Raw genomic sequence first — 13872 nt, 5'->3', positions numbered from 1 at the left:
AATTTTGTACAATTTCCCGCGTCACGTATTCTTAGCATAAAAGAAATCGGCAGCCACGCAGCTTCCAAAATTACTAAAACTAACAGCTCGAAAATACGGCGAAGCTACTAAAATAGAAAAGATAGAAAAATTCTCTGTTGGAAAAACGTAATAATTTTCCACGACTTTCTGCGTTCAGAGTAATCAATACTTTGTAAGAATCAAGTTTCACATCTCGCAGGAATGAACTGTGGACGAAACAACGAGAGATAGATTAAATGGAAACACAACAAGTCGCTTTCTAAAATTGTTTAATCGTAGTTGCGCGTTCATAAGCGAGCGATGAATAAATAAACGGCGAAACGAAAGTTGCAAAACAGCTTTGAATAAATAACAGTCTCACTAAACTGTTTAAATCTTTTTTGAATTATTCACATTGGTTCAGAGTCGAGAATTAGATGTTTAAACAGCTTGATAATAATTGAAAAACGATTATTTTAATATTATTATTATTATCATTTTATTGAAAAACATAACCATCCACTAGAATAATTTCTGTGGCTTGTTGCAAGAAGCGACGACGTCATATTTTTCTGTAGAAATGATATTTAATTTCTGATAAAAATTTATAATTCTAAGTAGTTTTAACAATAATAAATCAAACCGAGACAAATCAAACATTGCTATCTTCTTTGAACTAAAAACTTTTCTTCGCTTTTCTGCATTTTTGATTCGTCGGATCTCGTTTAAAAATCGCTATATGGTTTCATAAATAATTTTTCGACGCGCAAACGATCATATTCCCTCGTGGCGATTGCCAACGTCTCATACGAGGAATGCGGCACGAGAATGACCGCTCTAACTTCCAAAGAAACGCCATGTAATATAAACGACGAGTTCGAAGATGTTTCGTCTGGTCTAGCCGACGTCATACCGTAAAGCGAAACAAACAGCAGTCGGTTTTTAATGTTTCAAATTCTTATGAATAAGGAATGAACGTGGAAGTTGGTATCGTAACCATGACGTCGGTCGATGGAAACATTTTTCAGGGACATTATTATCGTTCCGTTCGTCGCAGTCAGTCCGCGACTGGTCATAAAACAATACGATCGCGATTTAACCAAGAATCTTGAAATTGTTATTTACGACTGTGAAAACGTTCCTCGTGCTACAAATTGTGACCTTTTCTGCACGATCTTTTCAATCTCTGCTCGTGGTACGTATTATCTGATGTTTCATATTTAACACGTTGACTGCCAGATGAATTTTCCATGGTTTGTCCAAGTCGCCGGTGTGAACTTTTCATTGTGCGGTGCATATTATGTTGAAATATTATTTGCAGCAAATAAAATGAGTTATAAAATCAAGCTTGAAGCATTTTTCGTGGCGAGGGCCACCGGTCACCCCCACGGCGTTGTAGACAATTATTACTATTATTATTACTATTATTATTACTATTATTATTATTGTCCTTTTTTCAAACAATCGTGCTATGCACTTTTAATATTTGCTGCGTCGCCGGTCACCGGTGGCCTTCACGTCGCTATAGCCAAATCGAGTGGCGGTCACCGGTGACCCCCATGGTAGTCAGCGTTTTAAAAAAAAAAGGAATCGTTGCGCTTGTTGTATTCTCCCGAATCACGCGACAATTTGCGATTAACAGCCGATTCTCGCTTCCACGCGCCGTGCAATTGTGTTCTGCGCGAAGAAAATAGCGTGAGCGTCCTTGGCAAATTATGTAAAAATAGGGACCAAGTATGAGAAAAATATAGAAATATATCCTTGATATGTTAAAAAAAGATTGGAACGCGAAATTAACATAATAAGAAATGTTAAGAATATTTATGTTCAAGGTACTCTTCAGAGAATTTATACTCAAATTGTATTATAATTTAACCGCAATATCACGCTAACTACGACATTATGTTAATGTTAGAATTCTCTCAAACCTTTTTTTTCTTCAGAAAATAGGATAAGATGGATTACATAAATTACGTAGAATTATGTAGTATGATATTTCATTTTTCCTTCTTCGTGTAATATAGTTGTTTAAGTTTTATGAGCGGTTAAATTTTATTATCAAATTTCAATCTACACGTATTAGCATCACGTTATACAGGCTTGTTTTACCGGAACTAAACAATATCATGGCTCTTCTATACTAACAAGTTTCACGTGACTGAGTAAAGCTTTTTTAAGCTTCCTTTCGTCCTGGTTCATCCAAGAAATTTCGCGATGCCATTTTATCCTGTCATTGGTCGTACGGTTAACAACGTGCAAGCGTTTTAAATATTCAGAATTGATTATTTCGCGTGGTGTCCCTATACGAAAAACGTATACAATGTGAGCGATAAGTATCTATATAATTACTTATAGACGCGTCGTTAATTAATTAACGTTGGAACTACTACTAAAAGAAGAAACGAGAAACATCTTAACACGTAATAAGTATTGAAGGTCACCACTTCTAAGAAAACTCTACATCTGCTGTTTTTAGCTTTCTAAAGCACTGAAACCATCGACAGCGTATAAACAAAAGACTGGGACGAAGGCAGACCATAAACAGTCGACAGGCGACATTGGCTTCGGGGTTTTCAGTTATAGGGTAACAAAATTTGTACAAAACTTGTACTTTCACTTGTGTATTTAAAATATATTTTTTTACCTTATAATTTATCCACGCGTCTCTCACATCTAATAACCTCAACAATAAGGAAGAAACATGTTTATCCGCTTAAATCGTTTATTAAGATAATGTAACGGATGCAGGTGCACTAAAAGACCGATGACAGTCATCAGGAATAACGGAGAGCTTTTCAAAGAGCATCGATCGACGCGGCAATAAATAAATAAATAATAAATGACATAAAAGAAAATATTTTTTTGTAGCCACTGTAAACCCACTTACAGACATTTTCAACGTAATTCCCAACTAAAAGGGCGAATGTACAGTGACATTGAAATGAAACGATTCGACGTGAAACGGTTGGCAGAGCAGAGTGAATTTCAAGTTGCCCTGGCCGACTGGTCAATGCATCGCATCGGTATATTACTATGAAGCGAAATCCTCGATTTATTGGCTCGACCCACGCAGCCTGTGCTGTACCAGCGACAACTACCTTAATTAAGTTTACCTTCGTTAAAGGCCTGATTCAGTGTTCCCCGTGAACATCCGCCGCCTGCAGCGCTGTCCCTTCTGCTTTCACCGATCTGCATCCTTCCCCTCGAGACTCGTCCAGCCTAGCTTCGATCGTGAATAATTCGTTTCAGAGGTCCGATTCAGCGGTCTGAGTCCGATATATCTCGCTTGTCTGTACGAAATGAAAAATAGAAGCCTCCTGTTCTTGCCGCGTGCAATGAAATCCCATTGTAGATGATTTGGAAAATGAAAGCTTCTACATGAGAAAGTATAGCGGCAAATATTAGACGATATTGTCGCATAATTTCTCCTGCGATCCTATGTTCAACTAGCTGGAATTTTATACAAATATCGAATTAATTTAAATAAATAAAGTTATTAAAGCGATACACACGAAGACGAAGATGTACAAGCGATCATACTTTTGTTCGAATGAAATGGAAATTAACGACGATGGTAAGTGATATTGTTACGAACATGTAGATCCTTTTGATGTTGGAAATACCAGAGATCTCCTATCGATCGTTTTAACTGGTTTAATAATTCTGGTGTTAAACAACCCTTTTAGTCTTTCTTATCGTACAATACGCTAATTTTATGGCGAGACTGTGTAGTCTTAAAATCGTTAAATATCCTGTAGATTAGGTGAAAGCTTTTACGGATGCTTGTATTGTATTTTAAAACTGACCTTCCTGCTCGCAGAAATTTACATATCAAATTTGATTTTACACCATCCAACTTGTTTTTCTTTTCTTCGATGCTTTTCTTCGTCCCTTATATCCTGCGGATGACATCGTATATGTGTGAGTATATTTGCAGTTACGATCACAGGTTGGAAACTTGGTGCACGTTATAGTTACTCGAAGCTTCGATCACTTTCCCGACTATTTATTTTGAAGACTGTGCAAACGTTGGAAGCGTCGAACGTTTGAAGAGAGAAATCCCTTGAAGATCGGCTATTTCCTTGCTTCTACACGCCTCGAAATGTAAAGCGTATTAAACGTAACATGATCCGCAATTTCTCCCGTTCAATTTTATGCCTCGACAAAGCGGAGTCTGTGGTTCCTTTTTTCAAATAAAAATCGTAACGTAGATTAATAGGCAATTCTAATTAACGTTTTCCTAGGCTACAGACAATTTCCATCCAATATTCGATAATTCCAAAGAATCATCAGACTTCAACGAAACTAGCATTCAATATCATTTTACATCGAGAAATTGTAAGCTATTTCGACGTTCGAGAATAAATGAGAATTTCGAAATATTAAACAACTTTCATTCAAGTTAATTTATTTAAATGGTAACCATTTGTCAGTAGTTCTCCGTCGAACGTACAATTAACGATATCTATAACAAATCAGCGAACAAAAATCTTGCGCGTTACTGTGTAGAAAATAAACTATCCTCTTTCACCTACTTCGACGAAGATATTCTAAAAATAAATTTCTGAACCACTTGGAAAGTTTGGCAGAGAATAGGAACGGCCGTAAAAATCCAAGCTGCAGTACCGAATCTCCGAATCGTAGTTTGCTAAACGTCAGCCCCGAACTCGTGCATTTATGCCAACCGTTATAACCCAGTTCCATTGCCTGACCACCTGTATACCTCTACTACTGACGGTCTGACCACCGCAGAGGTTTGCGTGTCGAAGGTCGTTACAGCTCACCTACATGTACACCAAGGAGCCTGTATTTCTACGTATGTAGAAAAGGTGTTAATAAAAAATGTATTCAGTTTTTGGAAGGTCGTGTATCTATATATAACTGTGTACAAGGGTGGAACAAAATAATGGAATAGAAAAATCTTATACATCGTGTACGTATATGACGTACAACAGGATTTTCTCTGTTATTAAATAATAGATTATGTATATACAATATGTATGATTGCGTATATGCAACAAAATATGTATTATTTTACGTATTAAATAGTAGATAAAACTCTGTTAGGTCGTCCGAAAAGTTTCTTTCGTTTTATGAGGAAATAATGGATGCACAACATTTTATATTATTTTATCGAATTACGTATGATCCATCTTGTTCTATCAAAGTAAAGATCACAACGTTCGACAGATTACGTTTCATATTTGTATAAATGTTACGATACAAATTATACAAATGTTGTATAAATATATTAGATTCGGACAACCTAATATAAGATGATGGAAACAGCTGTTATATGTCATTTACATATATATGACGTATATACGTGTAACGTGTTTCCATTATTTTGTTTAATAGTGTATGTAGATATATATATATATATATATATATATATATATATATATAAATAGAACCATGACCTTCGAAAAAGGGAATTCATTTTTTATCAACATCTTATTAACGCCTGTACATCTGTAACACGTATGACGTATGTTTCTTGTTACACGAAAGTTCGCGTGTCCGCCAATCGTACCACCGAAACGTACAGTACAATACGAAGAGACGAAAGTTTAAAAGGCTTGAGGTATTAAAAAATCGTGTTATTATAATAATTTCGCCGTGTAATTTTACTTTGAGAACGTTACTTCATTTGACAAGAATATTATAATTATAAATAGACGATCAGTTTAAATTTTCACGTCGACTGTATGTATATCAACCGTATAGCTAGAAATCCTCTGTCGCGTAAGTATTGGGTTGTCCGAAAAGTTTCTTTCGTTTCCTAAGGTGATAATAGATGAACAAGAATTTCTGTTTCATATTATTTTATTGAATTAGGTATGATCCATTTCGTTATATTTCTATTATTGTGTTCGTGCATAATTCAATACACTAATATAAAACAAAAAACATTATGTGTCTATTATTTCCTTATAAAACGAAAGAAACTTTTCGGACGACCTAATACCAAGACTAGCCTTTCTTTAAACTGTGCTAATCATACTGGCCCTTATTCTGCAAGTTCCTATTCGATCGCAAATGCTCCGCGATCCATGGACGATATAGCCCACGTTCTGGCTCGTAGAATTTTCCATCGAGAAGATGCGCCATTTCCCGTACACCCGGTAGATCCACGTCGAAAGGGACTTTGTCACGCGATGGCCAGCCGGCCAGCTCGAGAGGCTCGGCTCTCGATTAAAACAGGGACTATCGAGCGGCCTACGTCGCCTTTTGCGCACCGTGTCCCCGTAACGTGCTACAAAACGCGAAAACGAATCTCTCCGTCTGTTTCTGTGACGCGATGTCGGCCCAATTCGCGTGTGCCAAGTGTTGTTTCCGTGATCCCCACCATTTTTTCTTTCTTCCCTTTCGACACGATTCTCGAAACGAGGTGAACGGCCAGGCGTTGTCCTCGTCGCGTTGTTAACGACGGACAAGAGTTTGCTTCGCAGAGGACTTCTCGGAAGGGAAAAAGGGCAGGTTTATTTCCGTGTTGTGCGTGTTGTACATGGAAAGGTGTGTTTGCTTCGCTGGTGGTAAGTCGAAGGGGTGTTCATTAGTTGTGAGAGGGTGTTTCTCTTTTTCTTTTTTGACGAAGGATGGATGTAGCTGGAGATTGTAATTTTTGATAGACTTCGGGACGAATGTCGTGTTGTTTGTAATTGGTGTGTGTGTGTGTGTGTGTGTGTTATCAGGGATTGAGAACGTCTCGCTTGATGAACGTGGTATTTTTAGATTGCGCGATAGAGAGTGCTTAATGCGAAGCTTCTATTAAAAGAATTAACGTAGAGTGGGTGGTTGTAGCGGTTGATGAGCATTCTGCGGATACGTACGCAAATTCGTATTTTTATGGACAGAATGGAAACGAATGGTACGTTGTACGTTGCAAATATTATGCTTTGGATATGTTCTATATTTTCGCATGAAACCTGGATACGTTTTATACGTGTAATGTAGACAGTGATTCAGACAACCGTAGGTGGGCTGTACTGTATGTTGTTTGAAGAATATGTGTGTGTATATTGAGAGAGAGAGAGAGAGAGAGAGAGAGAGAGAGAGAGAGAGAAGTTGGAATAAAGCGAGCCTTTGTGAAAAACAGATGGAAGTGAGAAAGATTGAGAAAGACAGTTATAGTATTGCAAAATAAAGAGCAGCTTCTTGTTTCGAAAATTTATTTATTTATTTGTTATTTATATGTATTTAAGCTCTTTTGTGTATGCAGTAAGAGATATAGAAAAGAAAGTATTGCAATAGATGTTTTTATACAATTTTACGTAAGTTTATTAAAAAAACACGATTCTTTATTTCGCTTATTTATGAAACAGGAGAATCGATACGATTACGTAAGACCACTGTCCTGAATAATTACTGCGAAGAATCAACGTATCTCGGATATCGTAAAACTATTATTTCAAAACTAGTGTCCCATCTACTCGAGAACGATGCACCCCAAACTGGCTCTGGAAAACGAATCTTCGCCAACAACCCCATTTAAACGAGCCTGCTCTGCAGCTTTATCCTTAGTCGTCGCGAAAGTTGTCTATCGCAACGATTTTCTAATCGTCCAGTGGACATGCACACGCTCGTCCATCCACGCGATTATGCAAATTAGCCGTGTCGTTGCAGAATCGTTGTTCGGATTCGAGGGGTCGTTAAATGGCTACAGCTTGCAACGAGATCGGCGATTCTAGTTGGCAGAGTTGAGGGCAGACACTCGTCTCCTGGCACGTTTACAGGCCGATGGAAAAAGTTTTATCGTATTCATGGGACGAAGAACGATCGTCGTTTAGGCGAGTCCAGCTTACGAACTCTGAAATCGATTCGATCGTTTCCAAAACGTTGACTATCGCCTCGTCGTCCATCGACCTCGTAAAAATTTGCCCAAGAAATCACTTTTAACCTCGTTTATGCTTAGCCAGCTTAGATTTCTCGAAATTTCGTGGAGATATCGAGTAAGAACTACGACTCTGGGAAGCCGCATCGTCGTCGTTACACGTCGTTTGCCAAATTATAAGGTCGAGAGGTGACTCAGGCAAACGTTCATTTAGTTTAGATACTGAAGAGCTCGTAGCGATGTCGTTAGACCTCGTTACCATAAATGCTACGCTTCACGTCCACGTATTAATAACCGTTGTTGTAAGCTGCAATGTAACTGAAAGTGGAGCGACAAGAACAATGTGAAAATCATGATCGCTGCTATGAGCTTTGTTGCAAATACCCTAACAATAACGATCTTCTGGTATTTTATGTGTTTCGATGTTGACGTAACGCGGAAAGCTGGCATAATCAGAGTGTACGTATATCGCTGTAAATGTGAAAATTTCGAACATTGTTCGCGTAATACGTACGCGGTTTACTGTAATTAAATGTACAGTTAACTCGTCTTCGATATCGCTATATAGATAACATAGCCATTGTCTATTAAACACTTTGTCTGCTACGTCGAAATCACATGTTTCGCTCAGGACGCCACTGGAGTATTTTTATTATTCGAAACATATGACAAAATAATAATAAATTCATGTAAGACAATATTTATCTTATTGGTGGCCACGGATGACCACCGTGGCGCCTTGGTAGCAGCTGATAGCGACATATCATAACAAGGCTACGTTTATTTCAACAAACCATTCTCTACCATACATACTGCGCATAAGAAAACAAAATAAAGAGCGTATTGAGATGTATGTGATTTTGTGTGCTACACTGGATTAGCCGCGTAGTAGTGACACATACATATATGAGTATGAGTGTGTGCGGGAGTATGTACGTGCGTAGCGTCTCGTAGAACAAAATAATACAACTGTTCCGTACGCATAATGGTAAAATGATGGTGAGACAAAAAGAACGCCGAGACACGTGCAATGGGTATCCACGAATATCTTGTAAATCACATATTAAATAAATATGAAGCTATTTTCATATCATTTCTACGTGTAATGTGAATATTCCTATACATTTATTTCGGTGACTAAGATTCACAATTCTCTACAGAATGAATAAACAAATAGAATATATATAGAATGTCGATATGAAAAGGATACGAAAAAGATATCGTAGAAAATACACGAACAAATTCTATAGATTATTTCGATAATTCTGTAATTATAAACAAAATTACTAGATATTTTCATTGTTATCGTTAACTATTAGCTTCGTCGCTTTACCATTACCGTTGTCGATGTTATTACGATACGAGACGCGCGATTATTTCTGTTAAACGATAGATTCGTTTGTTGAGTCATCGCACGGTATGCGTAAGGCCGCCTATCACTCGAGAAGAAGAAAGTCTCTGCGATATAACGTAATCCCGCGTGTTTCGACATTCTGCGTAACAGTTGGCGTTCCAATTTCAAAGTAGCCGCATTAAAGGCAAACACAATTAGTGGGACACGTCCCAGTCGAAAGTTTACACAGGGCCACGCAAAAATCGCGGAATACGAGGCGGGTAAACACGAAGAGGAATATGGCAAACGCAAAAGGTTTCCGGCTAGTCGTCGAGCGGACTTAATGGGGGCGTGGATCGATATTGACCCCGGTTTACACGGGCAATTTTTTCGCCATCGCTGACATGCTCCCGTCAAAGCTTTGTGTCGCCATACTTTGCCAACTAATTAATAACTCGTCGTACTTTTTACCTGTACGCTTGTTTGCATCGTAATTAAAAGAAGTGAAATTATATCGAGCCATAAGACACGAAATATGGTACAGTAGTAAGTGAAACAAAAGTTTCAGCGAATAGTTACTCTACAAGTTTGTTTTCCATTACATCGTATAACGCTGCTGCGTTCTCTGCTGCAGCAAAATATCGCGTTTCGATGGAAATTATTATGTAAAATGAGTGTATACAACAATACCATGGAATATACGAGAATAATTATAATATAATAAAATATAATTCGATATTCAAGTATATATAATACGTATATGATTTAGGAGAGCTTTGAAATTGCATTTATTGTATTTTCAAAGGTTGGTGTAACGCATAAAGAGAAATTACGATTGTTAATAATTACGTTAACGTGAAATACAAGGAGGTGTAATTATTTTAGACGAAGTGAGCAAAGACTTTAGTAAACTCTTGTATCGGAATCGATCATACACATTCCTAGAAGGAGGAAAGGAGAGGCAAGAATGAATAGCTACAAGGAAACTTCTTACTTAGAAATCTTCAGAAAAATTTAGTAATATACATAAAATTTCATGCTTCGATCCAAAAGCTTTCACGCAAATTGGAAGATAGAATGCGCGTCGGAATGAGCCGGACGTTTCTTAAAAAGAGTAGAAGAAGGAGACCTTCTGGCGCAGCCTGCAAGAAGATTCTTAGGAATTTCAAAGCAAAACGCAAACATCGGCAAAGTTTCGCGTGGATGGTCGTCGATAATGATTCTGGCCAGTCTCGAAAAGGATGTCTTTGTAATTCGTCCTCGACGAACGATTTTATCCGAAATCGCAAGCCCCGTAATGACTCGGTGTGGCCTGGAAGTCGAAGCGTTCCAGTTTTTTTTTTTTTTTTTTCTTTTTTTCTTCTCGGAACAGGAAAAACCGATGGAAACTGATTACTCGTGGAGAAAATGCGACAGGAAATCGATAGCCGGCCGATGCGTGGAACGACGCTCGTTTTCAACGACTTCTGGAGCCTTTTGACGTTGAAACAGGGGTCGTGGCTCTGATATATCCAGGACAAGAGGAAATCGTTTTCATTTCCAATGGAACGAGCCTTCGTATTTTCTGCGCGATGGAAAATGCCGTTTCTCTAGTTATTCCGTCACGTACAACGGAGAATCTCTGTTAACCTCGAAGCGACATAATTCTCTTCGTTATGTCTGCTCGTTCGGGATTAGCCCCTTAGAGGGGGAGGGGGTGGATTCTCGTGTGACGACGACAAAAGCCAGCGAATTTCATGAATTTTTTTTTTTACTCCAACTACTAGTTACACGGAACTAGACATTTTCTTGGGACGTAGATATAGTTTCGAAGTACAAATGTAATTTTCTTTCGTATATTTCGATTCTTTTTAAAGTTTATCCACTTTTTTAAACGAAACGTTCAATAACTTTTTTAAACCGGCGCGCGCGATAATTGAAAAACTAATTGCTCCATCAATTCCGAACAAAACTCATTCGCTTGGTTGCAAATCTGTCCTGAGAGATTGAAGCTCGAATTTCTATTCGATTATTTTTTAATATTCTTCTTAAACAACGTACGCTCTATTTATCTGTCAGAGAAGATGTTGGAGATTCGTTGGAAAAAATAGGCGCGATGTCAGCCTGAAGTATCTAACGTTAAGAAAAATCTCTTTGCTTCTGCGTTCTGATAGCTGTGACAGATGCCATACTGTACACCAACGATGGTTACATTATAAAAGATGATCGCTGAGCTCGTATCATATGCAACAAACGATAAGGAGAAGTGAAATAAAAAGAGTTACTTCAACGCTTCTGCACTTCAACGTCATTTACTTACACGCCAGAAACGTCTAGACTCGTAGAGTCAGCAGTTAGTCGAAGGAAAATATCATAAAAATGACTTGCTTTTATCCTTGTTACCTCTGAAACGTTTCTTAACACTCGTGACAATATAAGAAATGAGCGCAGCTGATCGTCGAAAATGCACAAGCCTGTACGAGACACGAGTACAATTAGCCAATCATTTTAAACTAATTTTTACAAAACATTTTAACCAATTTTTCTACTAATAAATGTATTGTGTTGGCAATTAAGTGATTGCGGATTTTGTCAATGCCACCTAATGACAAAATCCGCAATCGCTTAGTTGCCAATCCAATATTTATAGAAACACTTGCTACTTTTCGCTTCCTGCTTTGCGTTTCACACCTATTTTGCGTATCAAAAACTAGTAAAAGTAGGACATGGACCGTTGATTTTGAAAGTGGTGCGAGTCCATCTTCCTTTGTTTCGAGATGTCGAAGCGTCCGCTTTTTCATCGATCGAAAAATATTGATACGTTCTACTTGGTTTGTCCACTCGTCTGCAATGTGTTTAAGTAGACCTGAACTCAATATACGAACAATTTCCTTCTTTTCCTTTGAGAATTAGCCAGGCCAGTGTCTTCCTTCTGCATCAGAAACGATCGTAAACACTACGCTCGAAATTAGTGAATCGTAGAACTGATTAAATTTTAATCGCTCAAAGTGTATGTTTTGCGTAATATTTTTCGTTCGTAGATAAAAGCTGGGAAAGTAAACTAGCGCTGTTTAATTTCCATATTGTTTTTTATTCTACTAATGCGACGACTGTTCGAGGAAACTGTAGATCGCAGGAAATGAACTCGCACCGCATTTCGAAATAAATGATTACGCATTAGCAATTTTGCGATTGCGTTCTTTATCGGGATTTCCATTGAACAAAACAAAGGAATATTCTAAAATATAAATCGTGCGTTGTTTATGAATAAAAAGTTCACGTTGAAATATCTTTTATGAAGTACATTCATTGAAATACATTTTCCGCTTTCTCTATTTTTTCGAAAAATGTACTCGACCTGCAATTCGAAATAAGCGGAATAAGCGAATTTAATAAAATAAAACGAAAGTAAGATATGGAAAATTACAGAGCTACAGAAAAATATGTTGCTATACTACGATTGAGAAACAATTGCGTTAGAGAAGATCGTGCAAGGGTCAATTAAAGGGTCGTTAAAGGGTCAATTGTAATTCTCCCACTATTGATATAGCATTTCAATATGCTGCCTTCTTTCCATCTTCTTTCTTATCTTCTTAATATGAAAAGATATCTCAAGTTTGAGCAAAACACGAGAGAACTGTCATTGATACGTTTGATTTGCCGTTTCAATTTTACGTTGAACATTTTCTTAAGCCATTGAAAATTTTCCTTATTTTCTACAAAAATATATATATATCTTGCAATATAGATTAGAATATAAAAATCCGAGGATAGCAGCAGGATTAATAATAAGTATTAATTAATAATCGAAGCGTTTGGGGACATTTTGTCGAGTAATCAAAATTAAAGGTACAACGATCGAATTGTTCGATCGTTCGTGGGAAGAGAATTTTGTTTTTTCTTTTTTAATTTTATAAATGGAACGTCGTTCGTAACTAATGAAAATCGAGTTGCTTGCCATTACTCATGATTATTCAAATATTATTGGTAAAATACGTTGAGAAGTAATGTGTCGTAAACGCGATTCCACTCTCGGCTCACGTTCAGTTTCATTCCCGGAGGGAAACGTCAGGATTTAATACCGAAAACGTTTCTGGCATCGGAAAGGGTTACAAATCAGCCCTCGACACGCAACTAACTTTTTCATCGACCAAGTCCCAAGAGCTCGTAAATCGATGACAGATACGATACTGAGAAATATGTGTAATTATCGGAATAATGTCATTGTTCCTTTAGAAACCTCCCGGGGACTTTCTATTTTACATTTACGAACAAATATTATGATACATATATCGAAGATATAGAAACGAGAAGTTTCCAACTATACTTTGACGTATCAATGAAAATTGAATTTATAATATTCAATTTCCAATATTTTACTGTACAAATATTTTGATTATAAAATGTATTATATATATATATACTAAATAATTTGCAATTAAATAAAGCGATGAAATAGTTCTAATAAACTACAATATATAATGTGGCTATATTATATAATCGATAAATTGTAATAAACAAAGTTATTTTGCTTGAACTTCTAATAAAAGAACGACTGAATTTCATCGGTTTATCTATATTTTTAAAATGGAAATTTAATCTCTATCAGAGAATTCGATTCTAAATTTGATTAAAAACACTGGACAAATGAAAATAATTATTCTAATAGATAAATAATTGTTTATACTAATTCCACATATAAATATTCCTTTTTCCTTTCTTCTCC

The 13872-nt window shown here is 37.0% G+C and overlaps 1 protein-coding gene across 10 annotated transcripts in view; it reads left to right on the top strand.

Annotated features, from left to right (window-relative positions):
• LOC122571801 (kinesin-like protein KIF13B) overlaps positions 1-13872 on the top strand; it is a 162438-nt gene that overhangs the window by 112913 nt on the left and 35653 nt on the right. The gene's annotated exons all lie outside the window — the stretch shown is intronic.

The sequence above is a fragment of the Bombus pyrosoma genome, linkage group LG10, assembly GCF_014825855.1.
Source record: "Bombus pyrosoma isolate SC7728 linkage group LG10, ASM1482585v1, whole genome shotgun sequence".
NCBI lineage: Eukaryota > Metazoa > Arthropoda > Insecta > Hymenoptera > Apidae > Bombus > Bombus pyrosoma.
This window is presented reverse-complemented; position numbering and strand designations above follow the sequence as displayed.